The sequence below is a fragment of the Lissotriton vulgaris genome, chromosome 2_1 (assembly GCF_964263255.1).
Source record: "Lissotriton vulgaris chromosome 2_1, aLisVul1.2, whole genome shotgun sequence".
In the NCBI taxonomy this organism is placed as follows: Eukaryota; Metazoa; Chordata; class Amphibia; order Caudata; family Salamandridae; genus Lissotriton; species Lissotriton vulgaris.
The window spans coordinates 2043806796-2043832828 of record NC_141687.1 but is presented as its reverse complement, the minus strand read 5'-3'; positions in this window follow the sequence as shown (position 1 = coordinate 2043832828).

Genomic DNA, 26033 nt, shown 5'->3' with positions numbered 1-26033 from the left:
ACATGAGGCCAACAAGCTAAAAGTCTTGGGGCGAACCCGCTTGAAAAGCCAAGTCTGACATAGCACTTTATGAAATTTGTGCTTTGAACTTCCTGGCTGAATGAGCATCTCCCCATATTTTCCCTGACTTCTTAACATCTATGTTTGGCCTTTGATTCTTCTTATGAATTTCTTTGGCATGGATTGTATGAATGCTGAAAACACTCTGTTTCGCTTCAACCATCCTACTGAAGATATTAAAAAAAGGGTGGTGACAGTGGTCAAACAAATTAGGTCGTACATCACAAATTATAAATAGAATAATCAAAGAGTAATGTGTGCTCAAATAAGCATACAACACTATGTCACCAATCTAGTGTTTTAGCAAAAACAGAAAAAAAGTTTCAATATTCATAACATGATAAACATTTCTAGAGCACCACACAATTCAAGTTTCATGGTCCGTCAATACGACCAGTCCAATAATTGTCTTCAAGAAAGCAAGGAATTAGTAATCAATGAGTTAGAGTTCAAAGTATGGAGACATTGTGTGGATCTGTAATTCCAAGAGCTATTTTTTATTTGAAAAGTTTTATATAGCGCTGGCTAGACCCGGAGGTATCAGAGCTCTTTACATGAAGACGAGCATTGTTACAGGGTATACTTATAAGTTACATAGTTACAAATTACACAGTTTCAGAGCATAGTTACAAGTTGCTGGAGCGTAGTTATATGCGTTACAAATCTAAACGTAAGGCAAAAAGCAGGCAAGGGGAGAGATTCAGTGGAGAGGGGATAGGAACAGGGGAGGTAGACAAAGAATGAAAGAGGGAAAGAGGTGGGGGAGTGTGAAAGAAACACAAACCGGGAGACGAGGAAAAACAGTGTCCAACGCCCGGTCTGCTGTAATCCCAGTAGAAATGGTGTCATTCCCACACCTCTGCTGTATGTGGCTCCCTTTATCCTGTGGACTCTCTCAGAGGGGTCTCTGAGACCCCATGGCACATCTACTGGATTCCTCCCCAACTAGGGGAGAGGGAGTGCTTTGGCAAGGGGCTATTTGGCAAGCTATTTATTTCTCTAAATACACAATCTAAATGGAATCCAGAACTGAAACACCTGACATGTGTTTTGTCTATTGATGACTTTTTCAAGGTTCAAATCTCATAAGAAGACTCGACCGTCCGCTGGAAAATCACCCCCGTAAATCCGTACAAATAGCCAGAATACTGCTCAAAAGGACAGAACCGGCAAGCACAAAAATCTGCAATCCCCGCTCGGTTGGCGTATGCTGGTGAGAGGGCCCCGACTGTGTTTGATTGGCGGCGGCCTGCTGGGAGGACGGTGCGCCACATTGTAGTGGTTGGGCACAGCTAAAGTGACATGGTACGAAGATGGCAGGACATCCGACTGCTGATCCGCGGCGCCCGTAGGCTTTGCGCCAAGTGCAGTGGTGCCGAGTCAACTGCGGGGTGACAACCGCCTATAATCACTGAGGATCGAATTCTGAAATTGTTGAGCGAACCGGCACCTGCGGCAGCCCCTGGAGGGCTTATGGGTTGAGGAGGCGTCTGAGGAAATCAGAGTCTATCTGGCTCGGGCCTTCTCAGACACTTGGAGGACCTCTGGTACCCGGGGGGAACAGGGGAGCCAAGCAGCCTGGAGCCTGAATCAAGAACTGTGAGCTGTGGGGGCGTTGGAGGGATGGTGCACCCAGTGCCTCCCTGCCCCCCTATTTTTTTCTACCTGAGTGTTTCCACAGTGTGACGCACCCCCCCCTTTATTCACCTGAATAAAATCAACGCTTCCGCAGTGCCCGTGATGACCGGCCTACTCAGACTGGATGGGCCATCCCATTCAACTGATGAGCAGTGCGGACTACTAGTGGCGAGCTGGGGTCGCCATGGGCCCAGGCTCACAGCGATAGAAGAGGGCGCCGGATCTGCCAGCTGGTGAGACCCTGTAAATGTATAGGCATTTATATAGCGCACTACTTACCCGGAGGGTCCCAAGGCGCTTCGACCGCTGCGAAACCCTTCCTGGCTTCCCTGAGAGATGGTCCCTTAATGGGTATCTCCAGGGTGAGACCAGGCATCCCCGGCGGTCTGGTGGGGCCGTTAGTGAAGATGAGGCAAGCTAATGCCCAGAGTTGCCGAGTGTGATCGCTGATCAGAGTGGGCACCGAGGCGAGAGAATTATCGAGTCCGCTGACCCTGGTCCAGAAACCTGCCGCACCGGGATTCGAACCCTGGTCCCGGGCCGTCCTCTGCTCTCGGGTCTGCCGCCTCTAACCAGTGAGCCACACTACTTCACCCTTTGAGGCGGATTGGGGGAACCAAATCCCTCCAAACAGTAGGACCTTGGTTGTGTTTGGCTGCGTCGGGGTAAAGGGACACAACAGGCCACAGAAGCACCCCTCCCCCTGGTAGGTGGCAGGTTTCCCCCTTCCCCCAAAGGACGAACTCTGGTGATGTGAGAGGCGAAGAAATCGCAGCATGACTGCAAAAGGCCGCTGGCGGCTCTCCAGACGAAAATTAATAAGTATGCCCACCCAAGGGTGGATGCCCCCACGGAAGAGACTTAGGACTGGATACCCCCAAATCTGAAAAAAAACACAAAGAAAGAGGACTCTCCGACCCTACAGGACATAATATCTGCAATTCAGAATGTAAAAACCTCACTGGGAGGCAAGATCGATACAGTGACCTCAGAGATGACCCTAATGCGGACCGATTTGCAAAATATAGGGGCATGGGTCAAAGAAAATTAAGAATCTATCTCTGCTCCCCATCCCGAGATCAAAACGCTCTGAAATCAAGTTGGAGAGTTGAGAGTTAACACAAGTGCTGGAAATGAGAATGTAAGATGCTGAGGGACGCTCCAGGCAGAACAACGTCTGCATTCTTGCAATACCAGAGGGAGCGAACGGCCCGGCAGTCAACTTGTTTGTGGAGGACCTAATGCTTAAGCACCTTCAACCCAGAGGCCTATCCAAATTCTTTTCAGTGGAGCGCGCCCATCGGGTGCCGGGAGCTGCACCAAGACCAGGAGCTCCCCCTCGCCTAATTATTGCTTGCATCTTTAAATATAGAGATAGAGACGTCATTTTTCCTGTACAACCTGCCATGCCCATCACTTGCAGGCCCTTGGCAGACTGTGCTGGAAACTGAGAAAGTGTGGTGCAGCCCAGGATGGCGATATGAAATATTATTATCTTACCTGCTCATTTCCTCAGTCCCCTGCAACCTCACAGACAGGTTAATTTTGCCGAGCATTGTTTAGTTGTTGACGGAACAACCGTTCACCACATACCCCTTTTCAATCGTATGTCACAGTTACAGTGCACTGGCATCAGGGTCACCATCAGAGCCCGGGTGACAGTGAGCTGAGACCTAGAGCTACCAAGTGCAGTTTACGTTGGAACTCTGACTCAGTGTAGCCCCTAGGACACACCAGCAGCAGCCCCTCTCTGCTGACACAGACCAAAGGCTGCTTGTAATAACCATAACAAAGCACCATACAATCTGAGGCCAGTCCTGAAAGGCCCGGGCCGGCCTCTCTCCTGCAATAATCAGCAAAGCAACTCAAATGACCCCTAGCAGTATCTCAACCTGGCCTGAATCTTGCTTGGCACTGGGGAGCTAAACACTCCAATTGTGAATGTGGTAAGATGGACTGCGAAGGAGCAGGTTGGTTCTGGTGGATATGAATGGAGTTAGTTCTAATGGCTGTGTGGTATTTGAATGCACTGTGCGGGACAGGTTGGCTCATGTAGAATGTGATTCTAGTGTACTGGGTAGAGCCAGGCTGATTTTGCTCTCAAGAAAGTGTCACTCAAAGCCACTGAAATGTCACTCATAATTGCACTCACAGCACAAGTCCAGGGTACATGCTTGGGGATGGCGGCCACCCATTTTTTTCACAGGGTGAACGCTGCCCACCCTGCTAAGAATTTGGGCCCCACTGAATAATGTGCTGAACTCATCCTGGTGTAATTTCAAACACCGGGACACTTTCAGCAGCACCAAACGTTGTCTGCTTTCCATCTGCAAAAAGCAACAACATGCAGGCGGGGACGGGGCTTTCTTATTTGAGACTCCTGCTGGGCCCATAACAAAGGCAGAAATTGAGGGGGTCATCAGGCCTCCTTTTGTTCGAGTCTCTTGGCTATGAGCAGTCAGGAGCCTCACACCTGATGCAAATAAAGCAGAGGGGAAACAAAGGCTCACACCTTGTTCGCCCTTCACACTTACATAATAGAGGCAGAATTTCACTCCGTTCAGTCCCTGTTTAGGAGATATGCATGTACTGTAAGAATATCAGATGTGTTGATCTTTCCCAGTATTTACACAGAGCAAATTGCATTTATATAGAGCTCATTTCCCCTGAGGTGGCGTTGAAATAATTTAAGTACCACTATTTTTTCATGTATAGCCCTACTCATTCCAATGCAGGGTGTCAAAGTGTTTTACATCAACACGTGCAAATTAAATGTACAATAAATGATATAAGTTTGTAAATCAATGTCCAGGATGTGTTACATAAAACTGGGGGATTGCGAGGTGTAGAAGGCACATATCCTCTTCCATAGCTCACTGTGCTATTTTCCTAGCAATGGGCTCAAATGTACACCTGATAGACCCGCTAAACATATATGTGAAGGCTTTAGACCTGATGTCGCTTCTTGTGATGCCACTTCCTGTAAATTTGTGGCTTGTAATGCCACTTTCTATGATGTCACTTCTTGTGATGCCACTTACTGTAAAGTCATGACTTGTGATGCCACTTTCTATGATGTCACTTCTTGTGATGCCACTTCCTGTAAAGTTGTGGCTTGTGATGCCACTTCTATGATGCCACTTTCTATGAGGTCACTTCCTGTGGTGCCACATCCTGTAAACTTGTGGCTTGTGATACCACTTTCTATGTCAATTCCTGTGATGCCATTTGTAATGCCACTTTCTATGATGTCAATTCCAGTGATGCCATGTGTGATGCAACTTTCTATGATGTCAATTCCTGTGATGCCATGTGTGATGTTACTTTCTGTGATGTCAATTCCTGTGATGCCATGTGTTATGTCAATTCCTGATGCCATATGTGATGTCAATTCCTGTAATGCCATGTGTGATACACATAGCAATCTGAAACTTTGGCAGGTATGTGCAGTCCATTGTCTGTGTGAATTGTCCCAGTTTTTGTCTTTAAAATTCTGGTGGCCCTATCTATCAATAAAAGGCAGCCAGCAAGCCCTACAGTACAACGTGTGCTTTCACAATCACTAATATATGTTAATGATTGTGAAAGCACAAGTCGTGTTTTTAGGCTTGCTGCATGACTTTTCTTGATAGAGCACGGAGGGGGGCAGATCGTCTGCTTTTCTTCAAGTATTCATGTTAATTGCAGCACCCATCATGCTTCTACATCACGCTGCAATTAACTTGAATACTTGCCTCTAGTGGTGTGCAAGCTTCAAAAAAGTCACTGCGTGCTCAGATTTGCATAGGCGAGCGGGTGAGCACCTCAAAAGGAACAATGTAGAAGACATCAAATTACCAAGGTGGTGTCTTATAAATATATGGGGAGACTCTGACCTCACAGGCAGTGAGCGTTTGTGTGTGACGGGATTCATTTTATTTTATTTTTTTAAATATCTTTATTGCATTTTATATTTTATTATACAGTTACAACACATTATTGCATATATGAAACTTATATTGAAAGAAATGCTGCCATGGGCCTGTGCACATAAAGTCGGGTGTTTCCACCAAGTAATTCTAACAAAACTTGCATCTACGGTGCGCATAGTGGTGTGCATGTATTAAGTACCATAGGCTCTAACTGCAAACGCATACTGTTGTCTTTATTGACATATCAATGTGTGTATCCCTTGTGTGCACCACTTAATCGGAATTTGTCTGTGTGCAGATACATCAGGTGTCTAAGAGATACACTCACGCATTCCTAGCACCTCCTGAGACTCAGATCGCATTTCCTCATGCGCGATATGTGCGTATAATAGTAAGTAATGCTGGATATCAACTTTTTTAATATTTGATTTGCAAAAATCTGAACTACAACTAAAAGAAAAGAAAATGGGGAAGAAGAAACGGAGAAAAGTAAAAAAGAGAAGAGAGATATCAAGTACCAGGTGGAGTATGAAAGCGTTAGGTAAGTAGCCATTCGAGTTAAGCTGCGGCCAAGCCAGATTGTTTGTAATGAGCGCGAGGATATCATCCCAGGATTGTGCTATGGGGTATTTAGGCAGTCCCGCCATTTCTTCCCTGTGGAGGACGTTGCTTTCTGCCTGCGTTCACAACTCTAGGGATTTTTTCCAACTGAGTGCCTCGGGGGATCCTTGTGCTTCGATTGTTTAGTAATTAGCCGTTTCGCAGTTATTAGGCTTAGAACGAGAAATCTAGAGCTTACCCTGTTAGCTTTATTGCGAGCATAAAATCCTAGTATTCAAACCTCCCACGTGTTAGGTATCTGAGTGTTAGTGCAGTTCGTGAGTGTCTCAATTATAGTGCACCAGTAGGACAGGTAGTAGGGGCAGAACCATAACATATGTAGGAAGTTAGCATCTGTAAGCGATATCTCGGACAATTAGAAGTGGTGATGTTGAAATATTTGTTTATTTTGTCCAGTGAGAGGTACGCTCTGTGTAATATATACATTTGTATAAGTTTAAACCGTGAGTTGCGTGGTATGTGCGAGGCGCTGGCTAAGACACGTTCCCACTCCTTATCAGTCCAGGGTCTACCTCTGCCCTCAGCCCAGCGTGTTCGGAGACTCTGTGGTGGTTTCAATACATGTATGAGCAAGGCTTGCACCAGCCAGTGGACCACATGTGACCCCTCCCCCATAACATGTAGGTACTGCATCAGCTGGTGTGTTGGCGGCTCAGCTGTCAAATCTCCCCATACTAGCACCAACGTCCGTATAATGACTGTGTGAGGGAGAAATTGTCCCACCGGTATACCACTATCTGCTGCCAGGGTCGCAAAGGGCACGAGAGTGCCATCTACTGTTGCAGGGTTTCCGTTCTCCCACAGAACTGTGCACAGAGATCTAGAACCTGGGTGAGTCAGGGTGACCCAAAACTCACCTTTGTTTCAGAAATCCCCTTACCAAGCTAGCTACAGTGTCTCATCGGTAGTAATTACTTCCCAATGACTTAGACAATCCAGAACATGAACTTAGAGTACCTCAGGTATCGTGGAACACATGAACACTCTTTCGTTATATAATCATTACAAACCAAAACTGGGAGGCAAAGAACACACGTGCAAGTTTGAAATGTTTATTTTTCAATGCATAGTTCTCAAACGCAGTATCTTGTATAATACCAACATACATATTATAAAAATCAGAGTTAGCAGCATAGTCACTAATCCATAATAAGCAAAAGGTGATAGCATGTTATGATGCAAAAATCTATAGAATTCTGTATCACCTATATTTCGCGCACCCTATTCAGTATATTATATTATATCTAAGAAGGTCTCGTTTGGGTTCTAGCTGGGCGGGCCCATACCTCTAATTCTCAGTAGGAGTAGATCACATCAACAGCTACCAGCTCTCTGCATGCGAAGCATCAAGTGTGTCGATTCATTCCCTGTAACTCTATCTTAAACCCGCGTAGAGCCCAATGTTGGCAGCAACATTATTTGTGTTATGTCTAACGTGGTACGAGGATCAGGCCTTCAGCAACCTTGTGTTAGGTTATTCTTAGAGTGTGCAGTTCTCGGTGTGCAGACAGTTGTACCAAGTGTACCAAGCACGACTGATACTAGAGCAATAACATATTATTCTCAAATAAATCACATCTTTCGTCTAGGTTGAAAGCTACAATAACAATTAGGTGTTGTGTGCAAACTCAAGCTGAAAGAAAATATTGCGTTTAAACATTTAATAAGCTCATGCTAACTTAACACAATATATAGAAACGTAGTAACCATATGACACCCCCCCAATGATCCGAGGACGGTAAAAAAAGAGAAAACATAAGCTAATACCATATGAGAGGTAAAACATGAAAGCAGAGTTCAATGATACTGAGCCAAGCTAAATGTATGCAAATGTATATAAGATTCTAATAAAAAAATATGTATGAATGCCTATAGTGGCCACACCAAATATAAAAGTCGAACTTTTGGCCTACTCCCAGTTCATAGGCCCAGAACATACGAAAGTCGAATGTTCGTATTAAAAAAGGCACCATTAAGAATTACTAAAAAGTCACGTGCCATAAAAAATGAAAGTCTTCAAAGTCACTCATGGGTTGAATGAATATGCAAAATAGGTAGCTACAGCTTCAACCATGAAATCACTGTCATCATCCGAAAACAGTTCAGCCATCCAATTAAGCAATGGGAAAGAACATACGTGCTCCTCCAACACCGATTCCTCTAGCAACATCAGAGGACAACTCAGTGGGTTCTCGAGAACGCTATGTGCCAGAAAGTCATGCGCCGCTGCGAATAAGTCCCACTGACCCATTAGTCCATGCATCGCTGCCACAGCCATAACCCTTTCGCCAGAACAAACCAACTTGTGAGCAACTACGGGGCTCATCAGCTGATCAAAGTTGACGTCAGGAGAAGTCGGTAAGCAGAGACACAAATCAATGGCCCAGTCGAAATCACAGCTCAGGCAATGAAACACGGGCTGGACACATGTGAAATAGGAAAATCTGAACGATAATCCAAAAGCTGTGCTTAAAGTCGCAAGCGGCAAGGAGCCATAGTAATCAAGCATCCGGTTGCGAAACTGCATCAGTAGGGGCTGAGCGTTTCCTTGCGCAGGATGGGCATCCATGTTTTAGAAAGCAAAATATCACCAGAACGCCTGCAGCCAAAGCCAGCAAAACAGGAAATCCGCCAAACAGGCTTGCGAATATAGAATGAAAGAACGCAGGGATAATACCAAATACTTTTTCAAATGTAGTCACGAGACCACTGCTAACCAATTTAAAAAAATGTGCCAGGCCTGTTGTGGAGGAGGCATTAAAGATTTGATGAACCAGCTCGGAGAAATGAAACGGCAAATCAGTATTTAAAAGTGCCTGCACCTCTGTGCGTGTGTTAGCTATGTGAAGGACATAAGTTTCGCGGGCAGAGCTCAGGGCCACTTGCTTCTGAGACAATAGGGCTCTTATACGGCTTAAACCATTGAACTCGGCTTTCAAGGTTGGTATTCGTGGCCAAATTGAAACATCTGAATTCCCATGCGTGGGTGGATATAACACATTCTTGCAACAAACCACCCTCTCTGAAATGGTAACCACATAAGCGATACCGACCTGTAACCCACAACACAGTTCGTTATTCAAAAGTAAATAACTACCGTTGGACAATAACGTGAACGTGGGAACTATTGCAGGAACCGGTGTCCCCTTCAAAACACAGGTCAAATTAGGCTTGTCCTGATTACAAGAACCATGCAACCGGATGTGTCTGCATATTAGTGAGCGGTCAGGCGACTGTGTACATTCTTCACCATTCAGATTCACTTCACTCCCCTCCTTTAGGCATCTGTAAGTGTATGGTAAAGACCATGTCTCATGGAGGAAAGCACTGCCTAATGGTTCATATCGCCCTATAGCCATATATTTCATACAATTTGTAAATTTATACAGAGCAAAAGGCAAGGTAATAATACCATGGATAAGCCATGTAGCAGCAGTCACCTCAGCCACAGAAAAGGGCAAGGATTCTAATTTTTCAATGTGTAACATAGAAAATGATGCATCTCTCATTGAAAGCATGCGCTGTTTTTCAGTCAAATTAAATGGGGCAAATAGTGATGAGACGTTCATAAAATTCCAAGGCACTCGACCAGACTTCAGAGTCTGTAGTGTCCAAGCAAACTGCATCACAGAACGCAATTGATTTTGACCATGATATAACACGGACACTTCATCATGTACTATGTCAACGACAGAAGACACAATATTGTTCAACGTGTAAATCCGGGAAGAAAGCGTGTTAATACTGTTATCGACAACTGCAAGCACTTTTTCTAAATTTGCTTGATCAATAGCCCTCAGGCGCTTAGCAGCCTCAATTTGGGAAACTTTCCAAATTTCATTGTAAATCGCATAAAGCCACTGTTTAGATCTACCTTTAGCTGGGCCTTTTATAAAATCGTTCAAATCCACATTATCATTCAATTGAGACAGATGTAGTTTAACTGCAGCTAATGTGGAATGTTGCAACCAATTCTGACACAGCTTTCCCACAGAATAAGTTGTGACAGTATAATCTTCTTCAAAACGGGGATCGGGTCTGACTTCTGTGAACCCTTCAGCCAAACCTAGAAAACGACGTTGGCAAGAATCAGCACTCCTATGCCACATCAGCCAACCCTTGGAATCCAAACTGGAAATGTTAAAGGATGAATTGTGCAATAGAGCTTGCAACTCATGAATGGACAATTCAGTAAAGTTACCCCAACCTGAATATTCCTCTAAATCTGGGATGGTTGGTGTATTTAATTTTTTAGAAGTAGCCAATCCAAAGCATGTTGTTTGGAAAATGGATGAATTTAAAAACAACATGTGATTCGGGATGAGACATGCACGGTGCAAAGCCTCAGTGCCTTGTACCTGCCAATCCTTGGTACCCCAAACCGATTTAAGGTCAATTGTTCCTTTCCAAAACTCGTAGCCATCTACAGCCAACCTGTCTAGAAAGGACTTCGAATACAGTAATTTTGTATCGGTAAGTCTAACTTTGGACATGGACTTTTGTGTCATTTTAAAATAAAATGACTCGGGATTAGATTGATTAAAGTCTGTGAAATAAGTATATTTTTTCAGAAACGTATTGGAGATGCCACCTAATGGAGCAGGGCAATGTTCCCATTGTGTATAATTTACTGCAACCCTCCTTGAATTTGTCTTATGCAAAAAATGATTACCATAGTGTTGAAAACAAAACAAATCACCATAATTAATAGAATCTAAATACAGATCCTCAGCATCGAAGGCAGCATAATATTTCAAATCAGAGAATAATGCTTCTACGGCCTGAATATCCCAATCATCCGAACGTATATTTTGTTTAATCACATCTCCCATGTTTACTCTAAGCACATTTGGAACATTAATTACTTCAGTGGGCCCATGTATCTGAAACCTAACCGCATCCCACACAATCCCATCAAGGACAGGCCAAGCAGTAATGTTAACTGTATTTAAGTTTCGTTTCAGTCTGTGCGCTGAATGTGAAGAGGAAAGAGGGGCCAATGTTCCATTAAGGTACCGAATTCCTGTTCTTTCTTTAACGTAGTGACCATCAATCAGGCGGAAAAAATAAAACACAAAACCAATTGACATAAAAAGGTAAAATGAAAATAGTATCAACCAAATGTATGTCCAAGGGGGAATTAAAAAATGTTTTTTAAACAACGTGGCATATTTTGCAATAGTTGAGGGTTTCTTTGAAGGTTCCGAAACAGAGTCAAAAGAGAATCTGGACTGGTCGGCCAAACGGGTATGCAAATCAGGCATCGATAAATCAGCAGGATAGGTGTAGTTCAACTCATCAATGTTAGTTACAGGAATAGTATTTAATAAAGGACTGGATATGGCAGGCATCTCGAGGGACACCTCCTGTTCTGCACCAGATGTAATAGCCAGCACAGAGTGCCTCACCATGGAAGGACAGGAAACAGCCGGTGTCATGCTATGAAGAATCGGCCACCCTGTGTGTCTTGACATTGTCAATAGAAATAAATCTGTTTTCCTTACGACCTGGAAGTGGTGGTAAAATGACTGTTCTTGTGCCCTTCACTCCAAGAACTCGAACCGGTGCTCGATATGAGGGACCAAACTCTTTCTTGTTATCGATCTTCTCTCGAACCAGTTCTCCAACTTGGGGTAGCCAGCCAACTACCGGGATCTGCAGCGCATCATCCGATGTGGAGGGCAAATGTTCCTTTGCAAGACTGTCTCTGGTCTTTTGTAGATTCTGTAAAACATTGCAATGTTCATCTACGTCAAAGGCCGTGGCCTGGGCCTTGCAGTCTAGCCCATCGAGGTCAGGGACATACATCTTGATACCAAAGAGCATTTCGTACGGGGTCCACCCACCCAGAGACCTTCTAGGGAGATTATTAAGCGCACGCTGCACGCCTATGAGGTGGGCTAACCAGTTTCTGCCAGTGCCTATAACTCGAGCCGTCAAAGATTGCTTTAAGTCGCGGTTCATTCGTTCAACTTCACTAATGCCCTCGGGTCTGTAGGGACTCGAAAATTTGACTTGGACCCCCAACGAAACCATAGCATCCTTATACGCCTTAGAGGCGAAAGCCGGACCCTGATCCGAATGGAAGGTACCACAGGCAAAAATTCCCACAAAGACTCGCAAATCCGTAATGACAGTACGTGAATCAGCGCTCCGATGTGGCCACACCCACACAAAGCGTGTGCATGAATCAACTGCTACTAAGATGTACTTGTATGCAGTATCAGAAGAAAATGGACCGCAGTGATCTAAATAAACGCATCCAAGCGGTTTATTCGAGATGTACAACTGTGTCTGAGGCGGACGCGCAGCAGTTGAAGGCTTAATCTGCTGGCAAATGTCACATTGCAGGACATAATCACGCGTCTGTTTGTACAGTCCCCGCCACTAGAACCTTTGTTGTAGCTGAGTTACAGTGGCTGAGACGCCCGCATGCGCAGATGCCACACCTTCATGAGCCGCTGCAATCAAAGCAGCCCTGCGATCCGAGTTGGGAACTAGACGTTCGCCAACATCAGGGATTTTCACATAAGGAACCTTATCGGGACTTAAGTGGTATGTGTATTTAGAAGGGAACCCCGCAGGATATTTACTTCCCTTCTCTGTTGCAGCAACTGCTCCCAAGATGTCATCATCAATTTTGCTTTTGGACCTCGTGACTGCTGCAACTAAGTATTTTGATACCGCCGACTTCGCTGCTTCATCAGCAAGCGAATTGCCAACAGCGTGGACCCCCACGCGCTGATGACCGAGAGTATGAATCACAAACACGAGTGGCAACTTCTCTTTAAGTTCCGCCACTCGGACCCAGATCATTTAATGTTTTATTGTGCTACCTTTGGAATCACAAAATTCATTCTGAATCCAAAAGAACAAGTTTTCATTGTAAGACTGGACACAGTAGTAAGAGTCACTTACGATCAAAGTCGTCACACTTGGATCAGCGTACTCCAATGCAAGCATCAGAGCACGAAGCTCTGCTAATTGTGCGGTGCAGTCCCCAAGCGTCTGCGTGTGCACGACACTGGACTTGAACTCATCGTTCACCATGGCACCGACCACAATGGCGCAAGCGAAAACGTAGGCATGTTTAGAGCCATGCGCAACCTGTGCCGAACCATCAGTGTAAATGATGCAATGGAAATCCTCCAACGGTCGCATTGCTAAAGGAGCAGGATGAACAAATTCATACTGTAAATACTCCTGCGACCGTAAAGTGGCGTCAAAAATAAACGTGACATCTTGTGACGTCAAGGATGCAGCCCATTGAATCCACCGAGGGTGCAAAGCTTTGGAATTAGGTACACTGGCTTTCGTAACCGCCTCTAAGGCAGGACACGGGGTAACAACCAACATGCGTTTTCCCTGTGACAGGGCACGTTCCTTAAGAATTGCCATCTGTACAGCCGTTAAAACTTTCTCCACAGTGGAAAAGCGCAATTCAGCCGAAGTGTACAAGTGTGACTTGTAAGCAATAGGTACTGTGTCTCCTTCATTAAAAGTCAGGTACGTGAACCCCACCGCCACAGGGATAATTCTCATCACCAGGTTGGACTGGTTATCACGAGTCTGTAAGTATTCAGAAGCGAGCAAATCAGCCTGCAAAGACTGCAGAATGGCCGAATGCTCAGGCAGCCAGCATGATTTGGAGAAAGATGGTTGTATCAAAGCATACAAAGGCTTGATACGCTGGGCATATTCCGGAATGTAAGTTCTCCCGAAATTCAAAAATCCCAGCAAAGACTGTAATTTTTTCAGTGTTGTCGGAGAGCGCAATTGTGCGCATTTCTCCAGGAAGTGAGGGGCTAACCCTTTTCCCTCGTTGTTAAGCTCGTAACCGAGAAACAACACTGTGTACTCTGCAATGTGCGACTTTGCAAAGTTAAACTTGTAACCAATGTCAGCAAAGTTACAAATTATGCTATTTACTCGACACAGATGCTCCCAAAGGTCGTCGTCTGTGAGATAAATGTCATCCACATACGAACAAGCAACCGGGTCGATGCCCTCCAGAAGAGAGACAGTGCGGGCGGAGAATACTCCTGGACTGTTCTTATAGCCCATTGGGAGACGCCGAAACATTTTTTGCACACCGCCGCATGTAAAACTGGTCCATTGGGAACTAAGACCGTCTAGTCTATGTGCATAAAAACCATTGGAAATGTCGAGCGTGGTTTTGAACCGTTTACGCTCAAGACTATTCACTAAAGCAGAGCCATGAGTATTCTGTACTGCGCAGTTACGGCAATGCGAGTTTAAATGCCTATAATCCAAAACCAAACGATATGAGCCGTCTGGCTTGTTCACAGTAAAAAGGGGGTTATTCATCGGTGACACACACGTTTCAATTACACCTTGATATTCCAATTGTTCAAGGATAGCCACGACTGAAGCTTTGGCTTCACGCCGTATGGGATATTGAGGTTGAGGCTGAGGCTGAGACCGCAAAGGAATCTCGTGGCTCGGTGACAATTTATCCCAGCCACACTGATTGTGGTACACAGCCGGCGCAAGTGCCAGAGCCCACTCTTCTGCAAAATGCAGTGCTTCCACTCTCGGTACAGTGTGCGCGAAACTGGGCAGGATTACCTCCTCCCCTCGCGGAGCTGCGAGAACAAAAGGTGGGGGCCAGTCAGCCTCCGAAAGCAAAATGTCATACGTAGACGAGAGATTTTCCCAAAATACCCCTTTTACAGTTCGCTGCATGTCACCTTCAATTAACAGGACAATTTCAAAAAGACGTTCAGGGGGAGCAACATGCGTATCAGCAGTTTCAATCACAACATAAGTGTCAGTCGCTGTCACCTTCAACAGTGGACGGAGGGCCTCTCTCACTATGGTAATCTCTGCTGCGCTGTCCAGCAAGGTCAGAGCCCAAGTCAGATTCCGAAGCCGCGTTCTCACTATCTGGGGCATATCAATGCGCTGTCAGGGCGGCGACTTTCTTCGTGGCAAACTGTGGTCTCTTGGGCGTAGCGCCTTCCTGCTGATCTCCACCGGCTCGTGGGCGGGGCTGACCACGTCCTTGCTGGCCACCCCGGCCCCTGCCGCCCCCTCCACCACCGGTTGACGGAGCCGATGAGTCCTGAAAGGAACGAGGAGAGCGTTGGTCAGAAGCCTGAAATCTTTCAGGTGACTTAATCATCGCGCGATCGCGCAAATCATAAACCCGCTCTGACTGCGCAGGCAACGGAGACGCAGGAGTAGAAACCTGTGTTTGTTGTTGTTGTTGCTTACCCTGATTCTGCTTTTTAGGCCAATTTTGTTTTTTGGACTTTTGTTGACCACTAGTATCCGAAGACTGACCCTGGGGCTTTTTCTCCTTATCAGGAAAAACTTTAAGCCCCATCGCATTGCGGCCAACCGTTTTATAAGCGGCCACAATGATCCTTGCTAACCTACGCGGTCTCTCGGCCTCGGTAACCAACGCCAATGCGTTAGCAACCTGAAAGTTCACCGCATCCCCCTTGACATTCGCAAGGATCAGATCGCAAACTATATCAAAGGTGCCACACAGGCGCATCCCCAATTCGACCGCCGACTCCGGTCCGTGTTCGTCTTGAACACGTTTAAGGACCGCACCCAGATTGGTCACAGACGTGGTACCATAGCACCTCGAATAGACCGCTGCAAAAGTCCTACCCCAGGACTCACAGTCAACAAGATCAGGCGCTAAATCTTTCGGTAAACTCAGTGTAAGAATCCTGTGCTTATCACCAGGACTCGTGTTGGGAAACACAGCTTCTAGCTGGCCGAATTTCTCAGCCAGCCAGAACGGAAAATCATCCTTATCTTGGGGCTTTTTGCCCATCACGGAATTCACCATGACAGGATTGATTTTCAAACCAGCCTGTTCTGCACGAAGCTGTGCACCCCTAGGGAGTGCGTCTTGAACATTACGGCCAGTGTATTGAACAAGCGCTCTAATCACCTCCACAGCGACTTCATGAAGCCGCCACAGATCAGCCACGTTGCAAGTGGCGCGATCAGGGTGAGGAGTGAATCCAGCCAAAGCGGGCCAAGGTGTGCCCGGAATGGACACAGGACCTAACCTCGGAGCGGTTAGAGGGTGTGGTAGGGCGCCACCAAACCAAACTCCATGCTGCCAAGCATCAATAGGAACCTCCAGTGCTCTGTACGGAGCATACGCAACCGGTACAGCTGAAGCAGTGTACGAATGGAAAACACCAGAATTAGCGTTCACCGGCGGAAATGTCACCCACGAATAAAATAGTTCGTACGGGTAAGCATGTTCCGCACTCACCACTAGAACAACAGCCAAGCCTTCCACAGGGACATTATAAGCCCACAAGTGGTCACGCACCGCAATGCGACTATGCTGCGGGATGTCCACGGCTTGTGCCATGCCAGCACTGGAAGATGAAAAAACAAAGACTACTTTGTAGCACAACTGGGTAGTAATTCAAAGAAACCGTTTTAGATAGATTCAAGCTTGAAAAGACCTATTTCAAAAAATAGGTAGGTTTTTCCGACACCGCCGTTTTCCGGAAACGGGAATGAAGGTGTTAAGGTTTGAATGATATACTACTCGAGTGTCATGATATAAGGCCAATCAACGTATGGGCGCCATGTTGCAGGGTTTCCGTTCTCCCACAGAACTGTGCACAGAGATCTAGAACCTGGGTGAGTCAGGGTGACCCAAAACTCACCTTTGTTTCAGAAATCCCCTTACCAAGCTAGCTACAGTGTCTCATCGGTAGTAATTACTTCCCAATGACTTAGACAATCCAGAACATGAACTTAGGGTACCTCAGGTATCGTGGAACACATGAACACTCTTTCGTTATATAATCATTACAAACCGAAACTGGGAGGCAAAGAACACACGTGCAAGTTTGAAATGTTTATTTTTCAATGCATAGTTCTCAAACGCAGTATCTTGTATAATACCAACATACATATTATAAAAATCAGAGTTAGCAGCATAGTCACTAATCCATAATAAGCAAAAGATGATAGCATGTTATGATGCAAAAATCTATAGAATTCTGTATCACCTATATTTCGCGCACCCTATTCAGTATATTATATTATATCTAAGAAGGTCTCGTTTGGGTTCTAGCTGGGCGGGCCCATACCTCTAATTCTCAGTAGGAGTAGATCACATCAACAGCTACCAGCTCTCTGCATGCGAAGCATCAAGTGTGTCGATTCATTCCCTGTAACTCTATCTTAAACCCGCGTAGAGCCCAATGTTGGCAGCAACATTATTTGTGTTATGTCTAACGTGGTACGAGGATCAGGCCTTCAGCAACCTTGTGTTAGGTTATTCTTAGAGTGTGCAGTTCTCGGTGTGCAGACAGTTGTACCAAGTGTACCAAGCACGACTGATACTAGAGCAATAACATATTATTCTCAAATAAATCACATCTTTCGTCTAGGTTGAAAGCTACAATAACAATTAGGTGTCGTGTGCAAACTCAAGCTGAAAGAAAATATTGCGTTTAAACATTTAAAAAGCTCATGCTAACTTAACACAATATATAGAAACGTAGTAACCATATAATAATAATAATAATAATAATACTGAGTTTTATAGAGCGCAACAGCTACCTCCGTAGGAAGTGTCCCGGCGCTGGCATGAGCAGTGAGAGTCGTAGTGCAAAGAGATGAGATTTATTGCGTGAAAAGCCATGTTTTCAGTAGGCTTCTGAAACAAGGTTCAGAGGGTGCTTGTTGGATTTCCTGTGGCAAGGTGTTCCAAAGCAGTGCCGTGCTTACTGAAAAAGTTCTACCGCCTAAGCGCGCCCTTTTCACTCGAGGAACGTGGAGATGGACCTTATAGCTAGACCGTAAGAGTCTGACCTGAGAATATCTAGGCAGTCGTTTTTTTAAGTAACTTGGGCAGGTCCCATAACGGGCTCTGTAGGCCAAGGTGAGCGCCTTGAATTTTATGCGACTTGCCACAGGTAACCAGTGTAGCATGCGCAAGTGAGGAGAAATGTGATGTCTAAAAGGGACCTGCCTGAGTAATCTAGCCGCTGAATTCTGAACGATTTGCATCTTTTGCAACAGAAACTTCGGAAGGCCTAAATAGAGGCCGTTGGCATAGTCTAGCCTTGAAGTGATAGTAGCGTGGATAATCGTTTTGCGGCAGCTCACAGGGAGTAGTCGGAGAAATCTGCGTAGGCTCCTCAGTTTACCTATACATCCTCCAACGACCTTCTGTATCTGGGGAGCAAAGGATAGGCCATTATCCCATGTAACCCCCAAATTCTTTGCCTTTATGCTCGGAGATGGTGCAGGACCCATCTCTTCCGGCCACCAAAACTCAGCGGGGGGGTGGACGCTTGTGCCAAAGAAGATCACCTCCGTTTTGCCCGCGTTTAATTTCAGCTTGTTGGTATTCATCCAGCAGGCCACGTCACGAAGGCAGCCCTTACAGTTAGAAAATGCTGCCTCATAAACCTCAGAGAATGGGAAGACCAACTGGGTGTCGTCAGCGTAGGAAATTGCAGTGACTCCCCAATTGGCAATCAGCGTGAACAGCGAGGCCAAGTAAATATTAAAAAGCAACGGGCTCAGGGCAGAGCCCTGTGGGACCCCGCAGTTCAAACTCCTGGAATCTGAGGAGAAGGTACCAAGAGCCACCTTCTGCGATCTGTTGGACAGATAAGAGTGGAGCCAGCCCAATGCCTGGGCTTGGAGGCCGATCTCAGCCAGGCGTTGTAGTAGCCTATCGTGATCCACCGTATCAAAGGCGGCCGATAGATCCAGGAGCACCAGCATTGCCGATGCTCATGAATCCAGCGACCACCTGACTGACTCGGCCACCTCAATCGGGGCGGTCTCGGTGCTGAAGCCGGCTCTAAAACCTGATTGTGTTTCATGCAGAGCGTTACTGTCCTCCGTGAATTTATTTAGTTGCCGTTGGATTAATTTTTCGAGCATTTTACCTGGCGCAGCCAGTAAGGAAATGGGACGAAGATTACTCAGATCTTCTGGGGCCCCGTTTGGCTTTTTTTTCAGCGGGAGTATGGTAGCATGCTTCCAGCACTCTGGGAACACTCCAGAAGAAATGGACACATTCCATATGTGCTGGAGAGTAGGTGCCACAAAATCCGCCATCAAACTCCAGAGTTTTGGTGGGCAGGGATCATCTGGAGATCCTGATTTGCAACTGTTAATTTCCTGCATAGCGGCATCTTGTGTGATTGGTTGAAATTGGCCCAAAGTTAGCTGAGGCGCTCTATACTCCATGACATCTGATTTAACAGTGCTTACTGCAGGAGTGAAGGAGTCGGATACTTTCAGAATTTTGTTCTCAAAATATTCAGATATAGTATCACAGAGTTTGTCAGACGGAGTCACATCCAGCTCAATACATCTGGGTTTAAAAAAAGACTGCACTATCTTGAACACTTCTTTGCTAGAGTGTTCTGCTTGATGGATGGAGGTGAAGAAAAAAAGTTTCCTAGCCATTTTTATAGATTTGTGCAAAGCGCGGATGGCGGCCTTGTAACGTGCCTTCGCCAAGCTGCAGTAGTCCACCCTCCAAAGTCGCTCTAACTTTTTACAGGCAGACTTCTCCGCCCTCAGCTCCTCAGAGAACCAGGGAGCGGAGGGGGAGTCTCTGCGGGACATAGCCCGTTTAGCTGGCGCAATAGAATTCACCATATCGCCAATCCATTTTGACATAGCCACTGCATCCTTATTAACATCAGATGAGAGTACAGGAGGGTTGTTGGCCAGGACAGGGCCTATGTTTTCAGGGATCAGGCTTTTCCACTGCCTCTTCAGAAAGGAGCGTCTCCCTGTTTTGGGCCCTGACCCGGGTAGCCTGACCGAGAATGGGATTAAAGCATGGTCCGACCAAGTCAACTCTAGAGGTGAACCCACTACCAAATCATTCATATTGGAGAAGATAAGGTCAAGCATGTGGCCTGCTTTGTGTGTAGGAGCTGTGCTGCATAGTGTCAGATTAGCGGCATTCAGTGTTGAAATAAGCCGCTCAGCAAGTGGACAAGCCGCCGCCTCGGCATGCACATTAAAATCCCCCACAGCTATAAAGTAAGAATGGAGGATAGAGCTTTGGACAATGGCGTCAATAAGCGCCAAAAGGGCTGTATCTGTGCAGTTTGGAAGACGGTAGATAACCATGCCTGCCAGGGATTCGCGGGGATTAATTTGTAGGCAGAAGAACAAGCCTTCCAACCCTGCATATGACACTACATACAGGTCTCCCATTGTTTAAACCCCATTCTCATGCCAGGCTGACAGTTCTAAGTCTGTCACTGCGCCGCTGCCTCTGGGCGTCTCAATAAGTGGCAGTATCGGGGCATAAGGGATCGGGTCTTTGGTGAGCTGCAGGCTTCTCCGGAGGCATCTATGAGCCAGCCCTACATGGAGATGTTTCGAACGGGGAAGTTTTGCCAGTCGATGAAACAAACAATATATTTGGGACTGCGTCCATTGGAGCGACTCGGTTACTGTATCCGAAAGGTTCCTGCCACTCAACTATTTTGTGACCCATTGTGGATGGGAAGTTAGGTAGTAGAGCTCCAAATGAGGAACTGCTAAACCTCCATGCTCAGGTGGGGCGTATCATTTCTGCAGTGCTACTCTGGGCCTTCCCGCATTCCATATTAGTCCGCAAATCAAGCCATCCAGTTCCCGAAACACGACTCACCGGAACACACACAGGTAGGTTTTCAAAGTAATTCTCGGTAATACTATCATTTTGATTAAGGTAATACGGCTCATGACATTTAATAGGAGGGTCATCCAGAACTGCATGTGTGCCTTAACTGATGAGATGGTGCGCACCAGGTTGCCATCCAGTATATCCACTGGGGACATATATATGTAAACTCCTAGATATCTGAACGTAGTCGGATACCAAGCTAGTGTAGTTTCATTAATGATTACGTCAGACTCCGTCACGTTATTTTGAAAAGAGTAGACGTCCGACTTTCCCCAGTTTACTCTGAGTCCTGATACTGCTTCAAACTTATGAAACAATATAGATATAGCTGGCGGTATAGCATGCGGGTCTTTGATATATAACAGCAGGTAATCTGCAGATAAGGACACTGCGTGGAGTCCATCACCTAGAGGAATGCCCCCTTCCATACCGCTCTCCCGGAGCAGAACTGCCAGTGGCTCCATAGCAAGGGAAAATAGTAGCGGGGATAGTGGGCATCCCTATCTGGTACCTCTCCGAACGTGTATTGCGTCAGAGATGAGCCTACCCGTGCGGACTCTCACTGTAGAGCACTGGCACAGTAGTTGCCAAACAAAAACAATGGTTATGTCAGGAGTACGGTTGTTGCACTAGTTGTAAATATCTGTCTCCAAGCTCGTACTTGCGCAGAACCGCTGCAAGATAGGGCCACTCCAATGAGTCGAAGGGCTTTTCCAGGTCTAGCACCAAACAACCGGTACGTGGCCAGCCTTCCAATGCGTATGTCTGGAGCCTGAATAGTGTACGTATGTTAAAAGAGGTACTCTTGGTTGGGACAAATCCATTTTGATCATGGTTGATTAGAGTCTTCACTAATGGGGCTAATCTCTTAGCAAAAATGGAGGCAAATATCTTATAATCTATGTTCAACAGAGCCAGCAGGCGATAGGAGCGTAGGAGGGCAGGATATCTGCCCGGTTTTAGGAGGGAGATCAGCAGTGCCTCATTTTGCGTAGGTGTGAGTGCTGAGTCTTCCAATGCCCTTGTGTACACCCGCTGCCATTCTGGTATTAATATGTCTGAGTTAGCTTTATAAAATTCAACCGGTAGTCCATCTGGACCTGGAGACTTTCCGTTTGAAAGGGAGAAGATGCTATCTTTAATTTCCTCCGATAGCAAAAGAGCGTCTAGTTCCTCTTGTTGGCTCAGTGCTAGTTGGGGTAATGCGTGGGTAGAGAGGAAGTCCCGAATGTCTGCGTCCGTAGCTTGCAGATAAGTCTTGTACAGTCAGAATAGTGTTCCACAAAGGCACTGTGTATGTCATGTTGTTTATGTACAGTAATGCCTCGTGTAGTCTTGATAGACTTCACTGTCGCGGTGACCGCATCTCGAATCAGCCACAACAGCAGTTTGCTTGGTTTGTCCCCCATATGATGAATTTGCGTAGAGTGTGCCTCATAGTTTAAATGACGGAGACGTTCCATCAGTCTGGAGTGGTACTCCCTATCCTGCAACAGTGTTGCTGTGTGGCCCCTTATTGCCTTGCCCTCCCCTTGGAGTAATTTATTTTCAAGTTGCGTGAGCTCACCCTCTAGCTGCATCCACATACCCGTCTGTGCGCCAAGGCAGTCACCTCTGATCACCACATTAAATGCATTCCATTCTACCTGCGGCATTGTGGCCGTATCCGCATTATTTTCAAAGTATTGGTGGCCATCAGGTTACTAAAAGGCGCTTCCAGCAGGGCATCCGGCTGCAGCCGCCAGGTGGGGATCGGTGCCCGAGGGCGTACCCAGGCCATCTCTAGCACATGCGGATTATGATCTGAGTGTGTCCTACCTAGATAGTAGGCCTCTGAGGCGTCTGGAAGTAGCTCTTATGAGAGCATGTAATGGTCTAACTACACATGCAACCTGTGACCACCTGAATAATTAGAGAACACTTTATCAAGGGGATTGCGGTGCCTCCATATGTCCCGCAGGTGCCACTGTGCTGCCCAGCTAGTTAGCGCCTTCATGGCATTATATGTGCTTGTGCCCATAAGGGACGGGAAGGAGCGGTCCAGTGAGAAGTCCAACACGCTATTATAATCTCCCCCCAAGAACATGGGCATATCATGCCACGGCGCCAGGACTCGTGAGAGATTATCAAAAAATGCAGCTAGCTTAGTACTAGGAGCATGTAGTGATGCTATGACAACCTGCCGGCCATCTAGTGTGCCTTTAACTACAACATACCTACCCTCCGTGTCCATCAATGATTCTGTAACTTTAAATGGTTCCCCCGGTCGCACCCACAAAAGAGTGCCTCGGGCGAAAGCCGAGTACCTTGTACCATATAGCTGACCATGCCAGCGACGATGTAGGTGCAGAGTTTCTGTCTTGGCTAAATGTGTCTGTTGGAGAAGAGCTATTTGTATGTTATGTCGTTTGAGGTATGAATATATCTGATACCTGCGTGATGGTGAATGCAAGCCTCTCACATTCCATGTACCTATTTTAAGTGTAGCCATGACATTTGTAATCTACCGATAGGAAATGTATTTGTAGCAGCCCAACAAACATAAGCGTTGCAAATATCCTGGTAATGGACGACTCTCCCAGCTTTCTAAATCGTGGCATGGTGTGCTGCTGAATCTGGCATACAATAAATGATATCTCAGTAAAAACGCCAACAACAACAAAATCATAAATAATACCAAAAGGGCGGAAGTGCAAATAGCAACCGTCCAAACTCTCAATAGAGACAACAGTCAAAACATTTGGGGGGAGGGGTACGCTGCACACTACGGTGCAATAACTGGCAAAGCATGTGATCTATTTCGCAGAGACTCCCCATCTTCAGGCAAAGTTCAATGGAAAAGAAGGACTGTTTGCAGTAACGCAATGCCACCCACCAATTTAGAGACGTGGACGGAAACATAAATGTCAAAAGCAAAATATACAATGGAACCAACCCTTCCAACCCGAATCAAATTGACACCACCTGACCCATGTTAGCATTGAAAGTCTCATCAGCGATCACCATTGGTACCCATTCAGCAGACAACTGCGCTCCCCTCCATGCAGACCACAGTACCTCTAGTTGCAGTGGAAGCAACGACGGAGTCCCACAATATTTATACTATATTATCAGCCATTTGTGGGGTGACATTTGGTTGTCCATTTGAGTCTTGTGAAAGCTGCAGGCCGTAATCGCGGTCATCATCACTTGTCTGTTCATGTTGGCTGGAGTTGGAAGCATCCTCCTCCATCAAGGAGTCGCTGATTTCCGCTACCGTCTGAAGAGCCTCCCGCTGCCCGCTGAGGATCTGGTCCGAGTGCGGCCCCATAGTTGGTGAAGATGGCGTATGCTCCCTCGTGGCCCTCCGCTCTCTTCAACGTCGACGTAAGGGGACCCTTGGCTTCGGCAGTGTCGCTGTTGTGGCAGGGTCTCGAGGCTCCGCAGCAGTGAATGTGTCCATCCAATCACACGCTTCCTCTGACGTGGCAAAGAAGTGTGTTTTGTCATTCGCGACCTCTCCCAGGCGCACCGGAAAGAGCAGCGAGTACTTCAAGTTGTGTTGCCGAAGACACCTCTTTACCGCCATGAATGAAAACCTCTGTCTCTGCACCTGTACGGTATAGTCCAGACAAAACATAATTTTATAATTTTATGATTGTCAATTTGGACATCTTGCAGCTTCCTGGTTTAATGCAGGATGGAGTCCTGTCTCTGTAGTTAAGGAGTCGTATGAGTAGGGGCCGCAGATTCGAGCCTGTGGGAGGGGGTCCCGCCGGGACTCTGTGTGCACGCTCTATGACAAAGTGGGGCGAGAGGGTTCCATCAGGTAGCAGGTCCCTGAGAGGCAGGCTCCTTTCCTTTCATGCGTTCCGGCACACCCACTATGCGTACATTATTTCGCTGTGCCCATCCTTCAGCATCTTCGGCCCTCTCTTCCAGGAATTCCACTCGATTTAATAAGTTCTGCACATGTTTATCTGTTTGAGCCACTTGTGGTTTGACATCTGCGAGAGTGATTTCCAATACGGTGGTGCGATCCACCAGCTTCCGCTGATCCGCATGTAGGTAAGTGAGATCGATGGCCACCTTGTCAATTTTGGACTCCATGGAGGTGCGGGTCTGGTTGATAGTTTCCTCCAGCCTCTCGACCGCAGCTAGCACCATATATAATTTGCTTGCGGTTTGATCCGTGAGTCCCTGCTTCGCCATCTTTTCTGGTTTTGTCTTGGTAGAGGGCAGAGGAGCATGTGCTCCTCCCGTTCCAGCCCGCACGCGGGACCCACCCGACATGAGGCGCAGAATATGTCTACAAATGCTGTGTCCTACTCAAGGTGGCTCCAATACGATTTCTCGGGATCTTCCATGTATCTGTGCCAAGTGAATGTGAACAGCAGGTGCCCCGCAGTTCAGGGCGTCAACGACAGGTCACCTCGGCCACCCGTGGGCACCCATACCACAACGCAGCCACCTGACACACCATAGAGAGGCACCCCCGCAAGTAACGTTCAAGGGCCTGTGGAAGGCTTCCAATTGAAAAAGGGCCCCCTGGACGAGATCCATGAAAACTTGCTGATTCCTTGAAACCTGGGATGAGGACCTTCTTTAAGTGCGTTGCTTGAAAAATGAACATTGGATTAGGTAAATGTGTGGATCCTTCGACGTTCTGCTCTGGCAGACGGGTGATACAAGTCTGAGGTTATCTCCATCTAGTATCGTTTCTATACCCACGAGGTTTTATTCTTTGCTCTAGAACTATTCCTGATGCAAAGGTATCCCTCCCTGTGAACTCTGGAACTGGGGTCTTTAGCATACCGTGGCTAGTGACGTGATATACTCTCTCCAAGGTCATTAAGTTGGCCCGGCCTTGAGGTAAACTATGAGAAGTTGTTGTTTGATTAGATGTGGGAAAATTAAGCACCTTTTTTAATGAGTTTTGTAAATTTTTGAATGGACCATTATCGCTATGAGTGAGAAGTATGTGTTGTAAAGAAGGGGAAATTTGTGTTATCTGATTGAATGACTGTGGGTTGTATGTTCAGGGGTTTGTCTCGTTCGCCAATGGTGCGGATTGTTGTTAATATATTCCAATCTTTATTTTGCGCGCAATCTTTGAGCTCACTGCATGCACGACTCTATTGTAAATCATGAATGCTAGT